Raw genomic sequence first — 18,990 nt, 5'->3', positions numbered from 1 at the left:
AAGTCCTTATGTTGTTAGCGTTGCTGAGGCTCGATCACGATGCCCCGGGTTCGATTCCTGGCCGGATTGCGGATTTTCTATTCTGTGTGCGTGTGTGTGTGTGTGTGTGTGTGTGTGTGTGTGTGCGCGCGCTTGGGTGGCTCAGATGGTACAGCACTTGCCCGCGAAAGGCAAAGGTCCCGAGTTCGATTTTCGGTCCAGCACACAGTTTTAATCTGCCAGGAAGTTTCATATCAGCGCACACTCCGCTGCAGAGTGAAAATATCATTCTGGATACCTCCAGGATGTTCGCGATTTTGCCGATAACTATGTTTGGCCAAAAGAAAGTTATCTGTGTGGTATCTGTTTTTTTCCGGACGTGTCCAAAAGAACAGACACAATGCCAATGCCAAGCCATTATGAATTAGTGAAGACAGAAAGAAATTAATGACATTAGCTGCCAGTGGGCATTGATTTAAAGCAATGGGGAAAGATGAAAATTTGTGCCTGGCCGGCACTCGAACGCGGGTCTCTCGCTCACTAGGTAGACGGGCAGAGCAGTGCACCACCTGTAAACAGAGGTCGTCGCACCCACACGGCCTATCCTAGCACGCCGCACGTCGGCCCAAAATTCTCAACTTATCTACACACTACTAATGTAATGCCCCTCGCCCATCATCCTCAGCGATCGCCGTAATCCGCCGATTCCCATAACTGTTCGAGCGCGGTGTGCATCCACTGAAGCGATCCGTTGGTCACCCTCACCTTAGTTATAAATGTGGTATCTTCAACTTAATTGTATATGTGGTGTCTGTTCTTTCAGTTTTGTCACTACATTAGTAGTGTGTGGATAAGTTGAGAATTTGAGTCCAGCAGAAGGCGTACTGTGGTAATCTGTGCAGTTATGATGACCGCTGTGGCTGGATGGTGTAGTGTACTTTGAGGTATGTCACTACATCATTGATGTGTGGATAAGTTGAGAATCTGGGTCCAAAGGGAGGTGTACTAGGTTAGTCTGTGCAGCTGCGATGAGCGCTGAGACTTGATGGTCTAGTGTTCTTCAGATATGTTACTTAAAAATGGCGTGCGACTAGGGCCTCCCATTGGCTAGACTGTTCCCCGGGGTGCAAGTCTTTCGCCACTTCGGTGACTTGCGCGTCGATGGGGATGAAATGATGATGATTAGGACAACACAACACCCACTCCCTGAGCGGAGAAAATCTCCGACCCAGCCGGGAACAGAACCCGGGCCCTTAGGATTGACATTCTGTCGTGCTGACCACTCAGCTACAAGGGGCGGACAGATACGTTACTACATTAGTGATGTGTGGATAAATTGAGTATTTGGGTCCAAACGGAGGCGTGATCGGATAGTCCGTGCAGTTGCGTTGACCGCTGTGACTGAATGATATAGTGCACTTTCAGACATGTCACTACATTAATGGTGTGTGGATACGTTGAGAATTTGAGTCCAACAGGAGGCGTACTAGGATGGTCAGTGGAGTTGTTGTGACTGCTGTGGCTGGATGGCGTAGTGGTCAACGAATATACCTATTAAATAGGATACCCGGGTTCGAATCCAGGTCTGGCTCAAATATTCTACTTTCCCATTCATCTAAATCACTGATCACTTGCAAACAATGTCATTAATTTCTTTTTGTCTTGAAAAGAATGTTAAAAAAGATTTCAAAAACCTGAATCCACAGATTACGCTTCAGATGACGACATGGAACTATGGAAACGAATTACAAACAAAACGGCAACTTCTTTGAGGTCTTCTTTCAAAATTTACTACACTGCTAAACACGAAATGACGAATTCATTGTCGAGAGGTCTATTCCGAATGAGGATTCTGGACCTCTCGTATTGCAGGTCAAACAAATAACTTAGTGTTAGAGAAACAACAAGGTTCCAGGAGAAGACGGAACAACTGCCAAGATGTTGAAAATAGGATCAAAGTCTTGAAGAAATGTAGCAGTATTCCTGTCGAACTGAGAAGATCTTAAAAAATGAAAGTCCACATCAAGCCATCCACTTCGCAAGGAAGGTGACAAATAAGTTATAAACATATAGGAAATCTCTTACTCTAGACGAGTCACAATATCCTTTCTAAGTCGCTGACTGAGTAGTTTAGAGAAACAAATCACTTTATTGGAGAACACTATGTAGGGTTTTGTGAAAGCGAATCTTGTATAAAACGATTCCTGAGCCTTAAAATTATCCATCAAATTGCCGAAACCAAATAAACAGGAATTAGTTTTGTTGACTTAATAAAAGCATTTAATTCCCTAGACAAACAGACAGTATATAACGTATTAGAGGAAATTCAGTTTCATAAAAATAGAAAAGTAACTGATAAAACGTAGTTAAATTTTTGATCGAATTTTGAGCACTATTTGAGATCAAGACAGGAAGCAGAGAGTGCTGCTCGAATTTCTTCTGCATAGATTAATTATAAAGTGGCAAAATGAACCTAAAGCTATGTCTTCGAAATAAAATCTTCATTATTGCCTAGCATTTGCTGGTGACAATGTGAGAATAACAGACAAGAAACAGTGTAGAAAGTATAGAAATTCCTTGAAGTAGCGGTAAAGGCAGAAGTCGCACTCCAAGTTAATAAGACACATTATGTGGAAGGAATCAGATCAGGACTGGTCGTTCTTTAATCCTCAGATTCGACAACGTTTGGGTGAGAGAATGAAAAATTGCAAAGCTACGAAGACCATAAAGACTCACATTGTATAGACATAATGAAAATTTAGGAAGTTGAAGAAAACAACGTAGGTACAATCAGGAAATGACGATTAGAATTTTACGATCGCTCACATTTTTGGTTTATCGATGAAGAACCGAAACGAATGGCTGGCAAAAATTCACGACCTAAAAGAAATAGGCATACACATAGAAATCTTTCCTGATAAAACGAACTTCAGAAGCTTAATTAACATTTACAAATTCCATGAGAAGTTTCTTCGACATGCTGCAGGATGGACAAAGAAATGAGAGGCTACCGAGTGAAGAGAGAAAGGGAGAGAGGGAAGAATATATGGGTAAATAGCTTCACATAGATGCTTTGGGTAACAATATGGCGTTTATTTATCAAGTATGGGGCACAGTCTAAACATATTTAAATACAACTTTTTTCCTTCCTTTTTAACAGTTGAATCAGTGGGCTTTGTGATTTCACTATATCTTTGCTAGTTCATAACTCTACCTGCCTATACAATGGCGCAGTTGATTAATATGACTGCGGGAGTAATCGAATGAATATTTTAGTCCTTATGAATTCACGTTGAGCACGGATTGCAACGGCATAATTATTTGTGATAGTAAGGTGTAACACTGATCATACTTCTTGCGTATCATTCACGAACAGAATAATTAGAAAAGAAAATGATACTGATAACCTGCGTAACCTCCTCAGTCATCGTATAACAAACATTGAATTACAAACACAGTTTTGTTTAAAACCACTGTCGCCTCGACCCTCAAAATTTATTTATTTCTAAAGGCCACAGCTGTAATTTCGTCCTTCAGTCATTTTCAAGCGGAACCCTTCGAACATCTGGCGCTTCAGTGCATCTAAAAATTAATGATTTTTAAAAATATCAGATATAGATTTTGCAGCTTTCCCCTTGAAAAGGTCGAGGGCTGAAATAAATTCATTTTATAAACAAATAACGTAAACAGTCGAAGGCAATAATTGTATCTTTCAAAAACATTCATTTCGTTGTGAAATCCACCCAAGAATAGATATTGCAAATACAGTAAACTCAAGAACGACAAAATAAATATTATACAAGTGTTTCAGCATTTACAAGTAATATCGATATCTACAGAAGGCGCTGTGTTACGATATAAGAGATGTCCTCAAAAAATAGCGCGAATTATGTCATTTCGCGCGTTTTATTAGATTCGGACAGCTGGCAAGCGTGACTGAAAAGTATCTGTTTAGTGTTACCACATCGAATAGTTGATCTGTTGCCAACTGTCAAGAAAGTTACATGTGTTTTGGTGTATCGGTGATTGTTTATATTGTATGAAAATGGATCATTGGATTCGTATTAAATTTTGATGTAAGAACGGACTCAAGTTCAGAAAAAATTTTGAAATTTTAAATATTGCTTTTTGGAAATTGCTCTGAGGAAAAAAGGGTTTATGAGTAATATAAACGTTTCGAAGAAGGTCATGAAGATGATGAAAACCACGAGCGACCTGAACAAATGTTCAAATGGCTCTAAGAACTATGGGACTTAACAACTGAGATCATCAGTCCCCTAGAACTTAGAACTTCGTAAACCTAACTAACCTAAGGACATCACACACATCCATGCCCGAGCCAGGATTCGAATCTGCGACCGTAGCGGTCGCCCGGTTCCAGACTGAAGCGCCTAGAACCGCTCGGCCACGTCGACCGGCATACATCACTTAACCTCTGTCAGAGACTTAGTATGTAATTACACTACTGGCCATTAAATTTTCTACACCACTAAGATGACGTGCTACAGACGCGAAATTTAACCGACAGGAAGAAGAAGCTTTTCAGAGCATTCATACGAGGTTGGCGCCGGTGGCGACACCTACAACGTACTGACATGGGGAAAGTTTCCAACCGATTTCTCATACACAAACAGCAATTGACCGGCGTTGCCTGGTGAAACGTTGTTGTGATGCCTCGTGTAAGGAGGAGAAATGAGTACCATTACGTTTCCTACTTTGATAAAGGTCGGATTGTAACCTATCGCAATTGCGGTTTGTTGTACAGCGACATTGCTGCTCGCGTTGGTTGAGATCCAATGACTGTTAGCAGAATATGGAATCGGTGGGTTCAGGAGGGTAATACTGAACGCAGTGCTAGATCCCGACGGCCTCGTAACAATGGCAGTCGAATGACAGGCATCTTATCAACATGGCTGTAACGGATCGTTCGGCCTCGTCTCGATCCCCGAGTCAAAACATGGGGACGTTTGCAAGACAACAACCATCTACACGATCAGTTCGACGATGTTTGCAGCACCATGGACTACAGCTCGGACGCTGCATCACAGACAGGAGCGCCTGCAATGGTGTACGCAACCACGAACCTGGGTGCACAAATGGGAAAACGTCATTTTTTCGGATGCATCCAGGTTTTGTTTGCAGCATCATGATGGTCGCATCCGTGTTTGGCGACATCGCGGTGAACGCACATTGGAAGCGTGTATTCGTCATCACCGTACTTGCGTATCATCCGGCGTGATGGTATGGGGTGCCATTGAATACACGTCTCGGTCACCTCTTGTTCGCATTGACGACGCTTTGAACAGTGGACGTTATATTTCAGATGTGTTACGACCCGTTGCTCTACCGTTCATTCGATCCCTGCTAAACCCTGCATTTCAGCAGGATAATGCACGACAGCATGTTGCAGGTCCTGTACGGGCCTTTGTGGATACAGAAAATGCTACCCTGGTCATCACATTCTCCAGATCTCTCACCAACTGAAAACGTCTGGTCGATGGTGGCCGAGCAACTGGATCGTCACAATACGCCAGCCACTGCTCTTGATGAACTTGAAGCTGCATGGGCAGCTGTACCTGTACACGCCATCCAGGCTCTGTTTGACTCAATGCCCTGACGTATCAAGGTCGTTATTATGGCCAGAGGAGGTTGTTCTGGCTTGTGATTTCTCAGGATCTATGCACCCAAATTTCGTGAAAATGTAATCCTATGTCACTTCTAATATAATACATCCGTCCAATGAATACCCGTTTATGATCTGCATTTCTTCTTGGTGTAGCAATTTTAATGGAAAGTAGTGTATAAATGCAGAGATTAAAACACATAGTCGCCTTGAGTATAAAAAAAGAACACACAACGAGGAAGTTATTTGAAAGGTACGGAAATCGGGACATGTGATGTGCATGTACAGACAGCAAATGGGTACCATTTCAGAAAAACTGAATTCTGTATTTAAGATTGAGGGCTTCAGGAACTGAGCAACCCAATAACGCGTTGGTCAACGTCAGGCTCTTACGCAGGTAGTTATTTAGCGTGGCATTGACTGATAGACTTGTTGGATGTCCTGCCGAGGAGTAAAATGAGAAATTGTCCAACTGGCGCGTTAGCATCAAAATCCCGAGCTGCTTGGAGGGCTCTGCCCATAATGCCCCAATAGTTCTCTCAAATATCCGCCGATCGTCTTGGCCTAGGTAGGGTTTTGCAAACATGAAGACTAGCATCAGAAACTCTCACCATGTGTGGTCGGCATTATCTTGCATAAATGTAAGCCCAGCATGGCTTGCCATGAAAGGCAACAAAACGGGTCGTGTAATTTCGTCGACGAACCGTTGTGCCGCGGATGACAACCAAAGGGGTCCTGCTGTGAAAAGTAATGACACCCCAGACCATCAATTCTGGCTGTCGGGTCAGTACGGCGAGCGACAGTCACGTTGGTACCACACCTCTGCGTAGGGGCGTCTGCAGACGTATCCACTGATCATCAGGCCTCAGTTCAAAGTGGGACTAATCACTATACGGTGGGCGTCAGTCACGTGGGTACCACACCTCTGCGTAGGGGCGTCAGCAGACATATCCACTGATCATCAGTCCTCAGTTCGAAGTGGGACAAATCACTGTATGGCGGGTGACAGTCACGTTGCTACCACACCTCTGCATAGGGGCGTCTGCAGGCACATCCACTGATCATCAGGCCTCAGTTCGAAGTGGGACTAATCACTGTATGGCGTGCGACAGTGACGTTGGTACCACACCTCTGCGTAGGGGCGTCTGCAGACGTACCCACTGATCATCAGGCCTCAGTTCAAAGTGGGACTAATCACTATACGGTGGGCGTCAGTCACGTTGGTACCACACCCATGCGTAGGGGCGTCTGCAGTCATATCCACTGATCATCAGGCCTCAGTTCGAAGCGGTACTAATCACTGAAGACAATTCTCCTCCACTCAATGAGACTTCAGGCCCAAGACGTGTCTGGAGACGCCCCAGGCAGCGGTGGGACACCAATGTGACAGTCGCCCGCCATATCAGCCGACAACCTGAATTGATGCTCTTGGGTGCCATTTATTTCCATTGCTGGACACATTTGGTTGTCATCCGCGGCATCCTGTCGGCACAGCGGTACGTCGACGATATTCTACGCTCTGCTTCGCTGTACTTCATGCGAGCAATCCTCGGCTTAAACTTCATCAAGATAATGTCCATCCACACACATTGGGATTTTCTGCTGCTTGTCTCAGTGCTTGTCAAACACTACCCTGGCCAGTAACGTCGTCGGATCTCTCCAAGCCTCTCGGAATTTGACGATGTAAGGCTACAGTTGGACTGAATTTATCACGACATCCCTTAGCAGGACATCCAACAAGTTTATCAATCAATGCCAAACTTCCATAAGGGCAAGAGGTGGAAAAACACATTATTAAGTTGCTCAGTTATGTGCGAACCTCCTCCTCTCGAAAAACTCATCCAGTTTTTCTGAAATTGGAATCACTTATTTGTCTGTACATGTACATCACATTTAACGATTTCTGTCCTGTTCGTATTCTTCCTTCGTGGTGCGTCGTTAAATACTTCGAGGTAGCAATAGGCAAAGAAACGAATATAAGAAAAACAACATTCACATCAAAAGAGAGAAAAAAATCATCGGAATGATTCAGAAACTTAATCTGTTGCTAACGAACACGAAAGCGAACATACGAACAAAACTACAAGCCTATGAAGCAACAAAACTCTACAATGGTTGCTCTAGATGAGGGGCAGCCTGCACAACTGGAGACAAAGCAACTTGAGTATCCAATTTCATCTGCGACGTTTTTCGGCCTCTCAGGATTTTCTAAATCTGTTCCTAAACTATGAGCATAGCAATATAATAGTGCACCCAGTACCTAGTGAGTGCATTGTTGTTGTTGTGGTCTTCAGTCCTTAGACTGGTTTGATGCATCTCTCCATGCTACCCTATCCTGTGCAAGCTTCTTCATCTCCCAGTACCTACTGCAACCTACATCCTTCTGAATCTGCTTAGTGTATTCATTTCTTGGTCTCCCTCTACGATTTTTACTCTCCAGGCTGCCCTCCAATGCTAAATTTGTGAGCCCTTGATGCCTCAGAAATGTCCTACTAACCGGTCCCTTCTTCTCGTCAAGTTGTGCCACAAACTCCTCTTCTCCCCAATTCTATTCAATACCTCCTCATTAGTTATGTGATTTACCCATCTAATCTCCAGCATTCTTCTGTAGCACCACATTTCGGAAGATTCTATTCTCTTCTTCTCCAAACTATTTATTTCAGACTCATAAACAAGATTAGTTCAATTGAATTTCATTGCTAAGTACTTAGTACTTTCGAATATAACAGCAGTGATCTAATTAGTTAACTCAGAAACTCTGTTAATAATGAAATATTGCAATTGAAAAGGTTAATACAGTACGACCTTAGATATTTAGTGAGTGTTAGGAAACATATTTCAGCATATTAACACCTATCATTTGAAAGTGCATATCTCCTACTTTCCTGTAAGTTATCTAAAATTGTGTGATAGAAATTATCTTCAGAAATAATTGACATTAAACCTTTAAATCATTGCTAACTTCAATTAAAAATAATGTCAAAATTACTATTAGATTCTGAACTTTGGAATTATAATTTTCTTGATATATTTTTTGTGTTCCATTTGATGTGTAGCATTTGTTAATTAAATCACTAACTATGAAATTCGATATTTTGAGGGTCATAAAAGATTTTATTTAAGATGGCTGCTATCAGTAATGATCAGTAATGAGCAGCGTAAAAAATATTATCCATACAGAGGAAATTGGGTATTTTTTTTTTTTAATTTCGTTGCGTTGATATGAAATTCAACTCTTGTGGTTATCGACACTCCTAAGAATTACAAAGTACACGTCTTACAATAATGTGTACAAACAGTATGTATGTCCATAACATAGATACTCATATGCTTTAGACATACGTTGCTATTAACCGCAATTATTCACACAATATGGTAACCAAAATGCATGGCAAAGTACACAGTGAGCAACAAGTACCGAGATTGATCTTTGCCTCTGCATCCGTTGCTACTGACTGACACAACCAAACTAACAATATTACCTACAACAGGCAACAGGACACCTTTCTTGTTTCGCTCATACATATGCGCATCTGCATGTAGCTGCCTATTAGTTTTATATGATGTTACCGCAACTATTACCTTTTTATTGATTACGTTTGTAAAAGTAAAGAAATATCAAATTTACCTTACAGAAAAAGTTGACAATTTTGTTTTACAAAATAACGTGGCATCCAAATGAAAATATAAATTTTACATTACAGGAAATGTTAACAATTTTTCACAAAGTAACGTAGCGTCTAAATGGAATACACAAAGCCAGAAGACGACATACTGCGTCCTCCTGCATACAACCCTTTATTTTTGTAACAGGATATAGTACGAAACATTAATACCTTGCACACAGGGAGCCAACGCCAAACCTAAAATGTGCTGTTCATTATTGCATGTTAGCCATATACTGTCTACAATAAAATAAAGATAAAATAAAGCGAAAGGCATGAAACAGTTACAGCTTTACAGAGCCTTAAAAATTACATTATTAACGTAACCTTTGGTACCAAACCCACAGTAACGCAGTCTTGCAGATTTTAGTCACACACATTTAAACAAGTGTATCAAACGATTACAAACACGCGCATCGTAAGCACGCTAGCAATACAGTAACATATGCTTTTCACCCTAAAAGGAAATAACCATAATTAACGCTGACATATACAGCACACCACATATTTGCGTGACCAATGAGTACTGTATCATACATTGCCTGTGTTGTGGAATCGAACACTTTACCACTTTATCATCTTAAAATTTTCTGTCAGTACAAAATCTCTTGTTTCTTACAAAGTGTTATGAATAAAACATGGACATATTATTAAAAACGTAATGCATGCCAACAATGTCGTCATATGTGACACCTTGTTAAATTTCAATACATAAACAGTTAATATATGCTAATTTCTGTGGATAATACTTGTGCCATGGCGCCACGCGTTATAGCACCTTGAAATGCAATAGCCTAGTTATTCCTAGTGTAAAACAATCTATTGTATGGCGGGCGTCCTCTCTAACACTCATTACGTGTTTTGGACGCAAACTCCGAACTCCCTTATACACCTGGTGCTAGCTACTGCGTACCAGAAGTATTACAAATCACTTGTTGCTTACACACTAATTGAACTCATTTTCATTTATAAATGGTTACCTATGAGGATATTACATACCATTAATAACCAAACCTACCTAAAAATCGTATCTAACACAGACATAAAGTATATATACAACGTAGACAGTAGTAGAAATGTGTAAGGTCACGCTGACAGTTAAAGTTCAAGTGAAGTGCCAGGGTATGGACCATGTTTACAAGATAGTCACGGTCGTGAACACCGTACCAAATGAATATGGTGCCTACACAAACAATCATATTTATCTGTTCCAATCACATGGAAAAATTCAGACACCATAGTTGTGAATGCCTCGCCGCTTGCTATTGCAGACCAGTACCTTTTATATGGGCATACATCATGTTTTTACACATTATTGTAAGTCATGTACTTTGTAATTTTTAGGTGTGTGGTTTGAGAATTGGCGTGTCAGCTCGAAGCCGGTAACCACTACATCCAAATTTTATATCCGTGCAACTGAGTCGGATGAAATAACAATTAATCAATTTCCTCAGTACTGCACAGTTGCGGAACTACCATCCCGTGGCAGCATACCTGGAATAGGAAATTACTGTTCACAGAATAAACTATATATAGACGAAGCACATCTGAGGTAATTCAATCTGCGATTGAGAGTAAAGAGAACAAAACCTTTGTCGCTCGTCATGAGAAATCTGCCGTAGTCCAATAACTAACATTCTGAAATATGCGTACAGTTCGTTTTCTTCACTCGTGGGTTTCATTCGTGGCTCATGTGTCAGTAATCACTAATTAATTCCGACTGAGAACTTATTAGAGGAACACCGTAATTATTGACTCCTACGTACAATGACTGCTTAGCAGAGCAGAGTTGAGGAACTTGATTGTTTTTGTGCACTATCTTGTTTTGAGTTCCTTAAATGTGTATGAGGGCATGGATATGGTGAACTGATCCGTTAAATTTTTCCCACATCTGAATTTTTTTGAACCACTGGACTGTATTGCGTGATTAATGCACTAGGACAATTCAACAATCTATGAACTAGTGTAGTAAGTAGCAATCTGATTACCTTTAATTCGAACTATATATGAGACCCGAAACTGGCCATGTCAATGAATACTTTACACCAAGAGTGTAATTAAAGTGTTTTAGATCTACCTCTAGTGTCGATCACAATACTGCTGTAGACTATTAGTAGATCTAACGTCTTTCAGCCTGTTTTGAAGCCAGTGCACCTACCGAGAAAAACAAATGGTTCAAATGGCTCTAAGCACTATGGGACTTAACATCGAAGGTCATCAGTCCCCTAGACTTAGAAATACTTAAACCTAACGTAAGGACATCACACACATCCACGCCCGAGGCATGATTCGAACCTGCGACCGTAGCAGCAGCGCGGTTCCGGATTGAAGCGCCTACAAGCGCTGGTTCACAGAAGCCGGCCGAGAAGAACAGAACAGGCTTATGCAGAAGGAATCAGATCTGTTCCAAGTGGTGCCCTGTGCTTTCCGGGCACTTCGCCGTGTAAGCACCGTGTTAACGTAGCTCGTAACTTGAAGAGTACGAGACTTACAGTGATAACCTACTAAAGGCGCGTTTACACCTGTGCACCTTGCGGCTTAGTCGCTGTGCGGCGTGGTCGAGCGGTTCTAGGCGCTTCAGTCTGGAACCACGCCACCACTACGGTCGCAGGTTCGAATCCTGCCTCGGGCATGGGTGTGTGTGATGTCCTTAGGTTAGTTAGGTTTAAGTAGTTCTAAGTTCTAGGGGTCTGATGACCTCAGAATTTACGTCCCATAGTGCTCAGAGCCATTTGAAACATTCGCCGTGCGGCTGTGCTTGCCACACAGCCAACAAGAGGAACGTGTATAGGTGCACGCCTTTTCGACATGTGCGTATGAGTGATTCCATTCGACCTGGGTTCACACTGGGCACCTCTGCTTGCGTGTGAGGCAATCTACAGTACCTAGGTGACTAGCCGCAAGGCGCACAGCTGTAAACGCGCCTTAGGAGTGACTGTTATACCATATAAGAGGTCCACGGGAAAAAAGTGGTAAGTCAGTTCTTCTTAATTTTTCAGGAAAGAAGATTTTAACACCAAATCTTCTATACCAAATACAATTTTTAGCCGATCCTCTTGAAATTTATGTTTAGTGTAGCCTTACTTATAGTCCTTAGATACCTCTACAAGATTTTTGTTTAAACGTACTTAACAACCTAAAGAAAATATTAGATCGAATAACTTCAGTGTTTTGTGGGGGGAAAGAGGGTAAGTCATTATAAAAGGGGGAATGTCAGTAAATCTAGATAATTCGTTGACTTTGTTAAACCTAGTACAATTAGAACTAACTACCAGTATTGCTTAAGATGTCATTAAAAATGTAACAAATGAATGTGCAAAAATTTATTAATTACTTACGAAAAAACCATTAGTCATAAGATAGAAAATTCTAGACTAGAATTAATTTCTTGTAAACAGAACAAAACTTTGTAGGGTCAGACAATTTCTATGTAAACTATGTTCATTCACTGTTTACTCATTTCGCTCTGGGTATGCTGCATAGCACTTGCACTTATTGGTTTTGGAATAACAGTGTCATCTTGATGACACAGTTTCTTGTTACGCTTTTGTCCTTTTTCAAGTTTTGGTAGCTGGGAAAAAAGCTACCTAGCCTCTTCTCCGCAAAACATCTTTAACTGTTGTAGGTCTGCATATTTGTCATAAGTAATAGGTTGTGCACCTACAACAAAACCACCTTCTTCTAGGTTTTTTAAAAAGTAAATGTAGAGGTAGTTGTTCACAAAATTTAAAATAAAAACTGTTTCAAGTAAATAATACAATAAAAATGATGATGAAAATAAGGATGAAACAAAAAACACTTACCCTTATATGCTTAGTCAGGTAGAAAGAACTCTCCTAGAGGCTGAGGTTGTTCTGTTGGAACCGTAAGTGGCTGGTTGATAACATGACGATCCCTATGGCCATGGAATGTACTTCTGTATTCCAAGAATCGGGGATGCTCTTTTGCAGCCACTAATAATTCTCTCGTTGGTCTAGAAGGAAATGGGCATTTCTTGAAATATAACCGATCGAGGTGTGTAGACCAATCTCTTACAAACTCTACGTCTACTTGAAAAGGTGACCGTTTTGCTCTTGCAGCCTCTATTTCCTCTATCCAGTCTTTGGGAATTTCAACCCATTTTTTGTTTTTGATTGATACTGGCTATGTTACGATCACATTCGAGATACGAGTGACCATGGATTGGAAAAGTTATTATCACGTGCTCAAGTCTCTTGACGTGATGAACGATGTAACAGAGCAAGCGGAAAATAGTCCAATCCTTGTCCTACCACCCGCAAGAGTCTGAAAATACATCTAATTTTATAACAGATGGATCAAGAATTGTCGTCACAAAAAAAAGGAAGAGACCGCTTTGGACCCTCTGTAGGGTACTGTTCCATCATAAAAGAAGAAATATTATTCATCGATTGACAATATATGAGTATTAAACATGAGGGGTATGAAAGGGAAGCAGTGGTTGGGAAGGGAGTGAGACAGGGTTATAGCCTCTCCCCAATGTTATTCAATCTGTATATTGACCAAGCAATAAAGGAAACAAAAGAAAAGTTCGGAGTAGGTATTAAAATCCATGGAGAAGAAATAAAAACTTCGAGGTTCGCCGATGACATTGTAATTCTGTCAGAGAGAGCAAAGTACTTGGAAGAGCAGTTGAAAGGAATGGACAGTGTCTTGAAAGGAAGGTGTAAGATGAACATCAACAAAAGCAAAACGAGGATAATGAAATGTAGTCGAATTAAGTTGGGTGATGCTGAGGGAATTAGATTAGGAAATTAGACACTTAAAGTAGTAAAGGAGTTCTACTATTTGGGGAGCAAAATAACTTATGATCGTCGAAGTAGAGAGGATATAAAATGTAGACTGGCAATGGCAAGAAAAGCGTTTCTGAAGAAGAGAAATTTGTTAACATCGAGTATAGATTTAAGTGTCAGGAAGTCGTTTCTGAAAGTATTAGTATGGAGCGTAGCCATGTATGAAAGTGAAACATGGACGATAACTAGTTTGGACAAGAAGAGAATAGAAGCTTTCGAAATGTGGTGCTACAGAAGAATGCTGAAGATTAGATGGATAGATCACATAACTAATGAATAGGTATTGAATAGGATAGGGGAGAAGAGAAGTTTGTGGCACGACTTGACTAGAAGTAGGGATCGGTTGGTAGGACATGTTCTGAGGCATCAAGGGATCACAAATTTAGTACTGGTGGGCAGCATGGAGGGTAAAACTCGTAGAGGTAGACCAAGAGATGAATACACTAAACAGATTTAGAAGGATGTAGGCTGCAGTAGGTACTGGGAGATGAAGAAGCTTGCACAGGATAGACTAGCATGAGAGCTGCATCAAACCAGTCTCAGGACTGAAGACCAAAACAACAACAACAAACGTGCACAACGTTAACTGTCTCTTGTAGCATACGTCGTTAGTTGTGGTGTTAGGGATAGGTAAGTTATTCTGGAAATCCGTAGTAATACTTTTACATCTTTTTGATGCTCTGGTGTTTGTTTTAGAACTTCTTTTATGAATATAAAACATGCCAGATTTTAATTCGTGAAGTTTGTCACCGTTGGCGGTTGATTAATTTGTTTCTACACTTGCCCTTTCTGAGCTATTTCTCGGGTACGATTTCAAAGAATGTTCAATAGCTCAAATTTCGGCAGCATGCCTATCACAATAACTACAAGTGTTCGTTCTAGGGTACCCGAAACCGACGTTAAATTTTGTATTGAAAACAAGTCTATATTGTCCATACGACAGAGACTGAGTAGGATATGATTTCTTTAATAACTCATACATCTTACTGATGTTTAGATCTGGAGGGAGATATACTATCTTAGAGGTTTTCAAGCTGTAATGGCTTCGTTCAACTTTAAATGAACTAATGTGTTGGCGACCTGCGTCAAGTGCCTGCGTCGTCACACGATGTTGCCGGTTAGAATGTTGGCCTCGACCATCCTTAGCACTCACACTTTTTTTCAGATAATGTTGTATTACTTCTAATTTTTTTTAGATATTCCATGTAAAGATATAAAAGCTTTAGAACAAACATTTACTTCAGTGACAGAATTCTCCCTCTTCACTCTTACACGATATGAATGTTGTCACGAAATTTAGCTTCATTTTCTGGTTGCCTAAGACTCCTTTGCGATACACTATTTAGGCCTGCCAAGTAAGCATTCTGCGCATTCACAGTGATTTTGTTATAATCAGATATAATTTATCCACGCTCTGCGGGAGTGGTACTCTGAAAAGATTTCAATCTGGAACATTTACAATCTGGCCATAATTCATGGGTGGATGATACAAGTTTTTTCTCGCGTCGGAAAGTCAACCTGTTCTCTTCCTTTTCTTCTTTGAATGTGACAGTTGGCTGAAGGTGATACTTTCCTCATCTTCATTTTCCATGTTCACTCCCACGGTTCAGTTAAAACGTAAAACAAACTAAACAATTCACACAACACATAAAGCACTAACTTAACCTCTCCAACTTCACATACTCAACACCTGATATTCAACACCTGATAATTACAGCTGCGATCAATGCTGCCCACTGACTAACACCCTTTTTCCTAGTTTCACATTGACTTACCTCCTTTTTCCCATGGATGCTATATTTTTAAACCGCTGTAACTTTCTTTCCATGAAACAAAACCTGATAAAATCAGCTTGTTGAAAGCTTTCTGAAACTGTTATAACCTAAAATTTCTTTCCATGAAACAAAACCTGATAAAATCAGCTTGTTGAAAGCTTTCTGAAACTGTTATAACGTAAAATTTCATTTTTTACTTAACCACTTTTTCTCGTGGGTCCTTTATATGAATAACGAACAATGAATTGTTAACAGTGCACTCTGGACATAAACGTTAATTATGGAACTATTATGTCGGGATATAACGGAAACTGAAAACAGTAGACGCCTGTAATGTGTGAAGATGCAACCATAGTACGAGTTACTAGTCGAAGTCATACATTGCAATACAACAACCAGTCGTAGCGAGAGGTCGATTCAGCAAAGCAGCGCCGGATTGAAGAAAATCGTCTCCACGGCGCCTAACAGATCAACACGAGACATCTGCAAACGACGCGAGGGTTATGGACAACACCAGCTGGCAGTCGGGTCAACTTCGTCGCAGTTGGAGTATTACCCGCGACTTGCAGCAGCAACTGCAGTTTGCAGCAGAGGCAAAGACGGTAGCGCAAATAGTCTTAAGGTACATTTTTTCAAGTGGTAGTTTATCATTTTCATGAAAAATGGAAATGAGGAAGAAGACAAAGTGTTTGGTGTCATGGGACAGTTGGTGGACAGTGAACAAGAATTTTATGACGAGAGTTTGTTTGAGGACAAAAAGGATGAATCTAATTTTGTATGTTATAAGAAGAACATAGTTTGGTGTGAACCAGTAGATGACAGAGGGTCTCAATTTGGACTGGATTTAATATAATACACTGAAATGAATGATAGCTTTGTATTAGATGATATGTCTATGCCTTCAGCTACTGAACGTGTTGATGATAAAATAGATGTATCTAAAGTAGAAGGAACAAGTAAGGGAGAGATGAAAAAAAAGAGCAGTCAGGAAAATATGTAGAACAGGGTCTGGGAGATGTAATGATTAATGAGTGGTTGTTGGAATCTTTGGGTGAAATACGTAAACAAATACTGTGGTAACGAAAGAAATTGGCTTTATGATGGAACCAGTACATGAGGAAAGGAGTGTAATAACTGTTCAGATTACGGAGAACCATAGAGAGAACGAACAGAATGTCATGCCAGGCGGTAGTCATTTAGATGAGATAAGGAATTTTAAGTGTCTTACATTATGGGCTAATTGTGAAGACAGAGAGCAGTTGATTAACTAAGGTTTTGAAGGATGTGATAGTGACAGCAGTTCTGGTTCAAGTGACAATACCAATAATAATGAACTTAGTCGTGAGTCGAGTAGTAATGAAGATGAAGAAGATGAGGAGTTGTCTGACTTCGTATTTGATGAGGAAAGTAACATCATATGTAAAGAAAGGATTAGGGACATAACTTGACAAGGTGAGAAGAAAGAAAATATCGAAGCTAATGGTGAATTAAATAGCGAAGAAGATCAACCTGTCTGTCACTTGACTGTAACTAAGAATAGATTTGGTGATCTAGACTATAGGTTATCTAGAGATAAAATTAACAAATATCTGTTAAATGAAGAGGAGCAGCACGTAGGTACTAATGAGGTATGATATCCTGCAGTTGTGGCTAATGTGTAGTGTGTATATGTTAAGTATTTGCTGAACAGTGGTAGTGAATTGAACGGCCAGTCACAGGTGTTTCTTGAGGTTTTTAAGGCTAAAGAAGAAGGAGCAATATGCCTGTATCTGATATGTGAATGGCACGTGCAATTGGTAAAAGTCAAAGAATATTAAACAAAATAGACTGCTGACTGTGGAACTTGCTGGGTAGCAATTAGAGTGTAATTCTCTCTTAATACTGATTTCACAATCAATGTATTGTTGGGGACTGATTTTTTGGATGAATGGAATGTAAATATTGATTTTGCTAATGGTAAATTTTGTTTAATGTGTAATGATAGTATATATGAACTGACTTTTTTTGGAAAACATGGGAGGAACATTACATGTGGAGTTGGACTTTCCATTAAGCTATCTAGCTACTGGAAAAGACTATCATCTGAACAGGAAAAAATGAAAGTAGAGAAGGAAGAAAGTAGAAGAAGTTGACGGAATAATGACTAGTCAAAAACAGGATTTGGTGGAAATATTGTTATAGAATAGTAAGGCATCTTTATACAAGCCTGGACTGGTAAAAGACTTTGAATGTAAATTGAAATTTAAAATCATTTTCTTAGAAACCATATATTATTTCGTTTGCTAGTAGAGAAGCAGTAAATATGGAGATTAGAAAGATGTTAGAATGGGGAGATTATTGAAGATTAGATTAGATTAGACTAGATTAATTCTTGTTCCATAGATCATGAATACGACACTTCGTAATGATGTGGAATGTGTCAGGTTAATAACAGATGTCTGTACAAGATATTGCATTAAACAGAATATTGCATGACACTAATGTTTAAGCTAGTTTTTTTCCCTTAATTTGTATCTAAAAATTCTGCCAGTGAGTAGAAGGAGTTGTCATCTAGAAATTCCTTTAATTTATTTTTAAATGTTGATTGACTATCTGTCAGGTTTTTGATGCTGTTTGGTAGGTGACCAAAGACTTTTGTGGCATCATAATTTACCCCTTTCTGTGCCAAAGTCAGATTTAACCCTGCATAGTGAAGATCATCCTTTCTCCTGCTGTTATGGCTATGCACACTGCTATTGCTTTTGAACTGGGTAGGATTATTAACAACAAATTTCATATGTGAATATATATATATACTGTGAGAAAGGTCAGATAACAGCTATAGTAATCTCTTGGTGCTTGCAAGAAGAAGGAATGGGGGTGTTAGAATTATCCAGGGTGCCAGGAAATTGAATGACATTATTTTGAAAGAGAGTGATGGACTAACAGACATATATGAAATTTTACAAAAGTTCCATGAATGTAGATTTTTCACTTCTTTTGACATAACTGGTGGGTAATGGAATATCAGCCTACTAAGGAGTCTAGTTCTTGTACAGCCGTTTTCCATTCAGAAAAGTCTATGTGTTCATTAGGCTATGAATTAATTAACTAAAAATCTATTAAATAACTATTGATATTGATGATATTTTGGTAGC

At 40.0% G+C, this 18,990-nt stretch overlaps 1 protein-coding gene across 6 annotated transcripts in view; it reads right to left on the bottom strand.

The window, feature by feature from the left end:
- LOC126278068 (lipase 3-like) overlaps window positions 1-18,990 on the bottom strand; it is a 154,992-nt gene that overhangs the window by 119,312 nt on the left and 16,690 nt on the right. Inside the window, exon 1 of one of the 6 annotated variants that reach the window (XM_049977896.1) lies at window positions 13,071-13,199. The exons of the other annotated variants lie outside the window; for them this stretch is intronic. The gene's annotated coding sequence lies outside the window, so the exon portion shown is untranslated. Of the gene's footprint in view, window positions 1-13,070; window positions 13,200-18,990 lie in introns of those variants that run through there. 6 annotated transcript variants of the gene reach the window in all.

This window comes from Schistocerca gregaria, chromosome 6, assembly GCF_023897955.1.
Source record: "Schistocerca gregaria isolate iqSchGreg1 chromosome 6, iqSchGreg1.2, whole genome shotgun sequence".
Lineage (NCBI taxonomy): Eukaryota > Metazoa > Arthropoda > Insecta > Orthoptera > Acrididae > Schistocerca > Schistocerca gregaria.
Note: the sequence above shows the minus strand (reverse complement) of the source record. Positions and strands in the feature narration are given on the sequence as shown.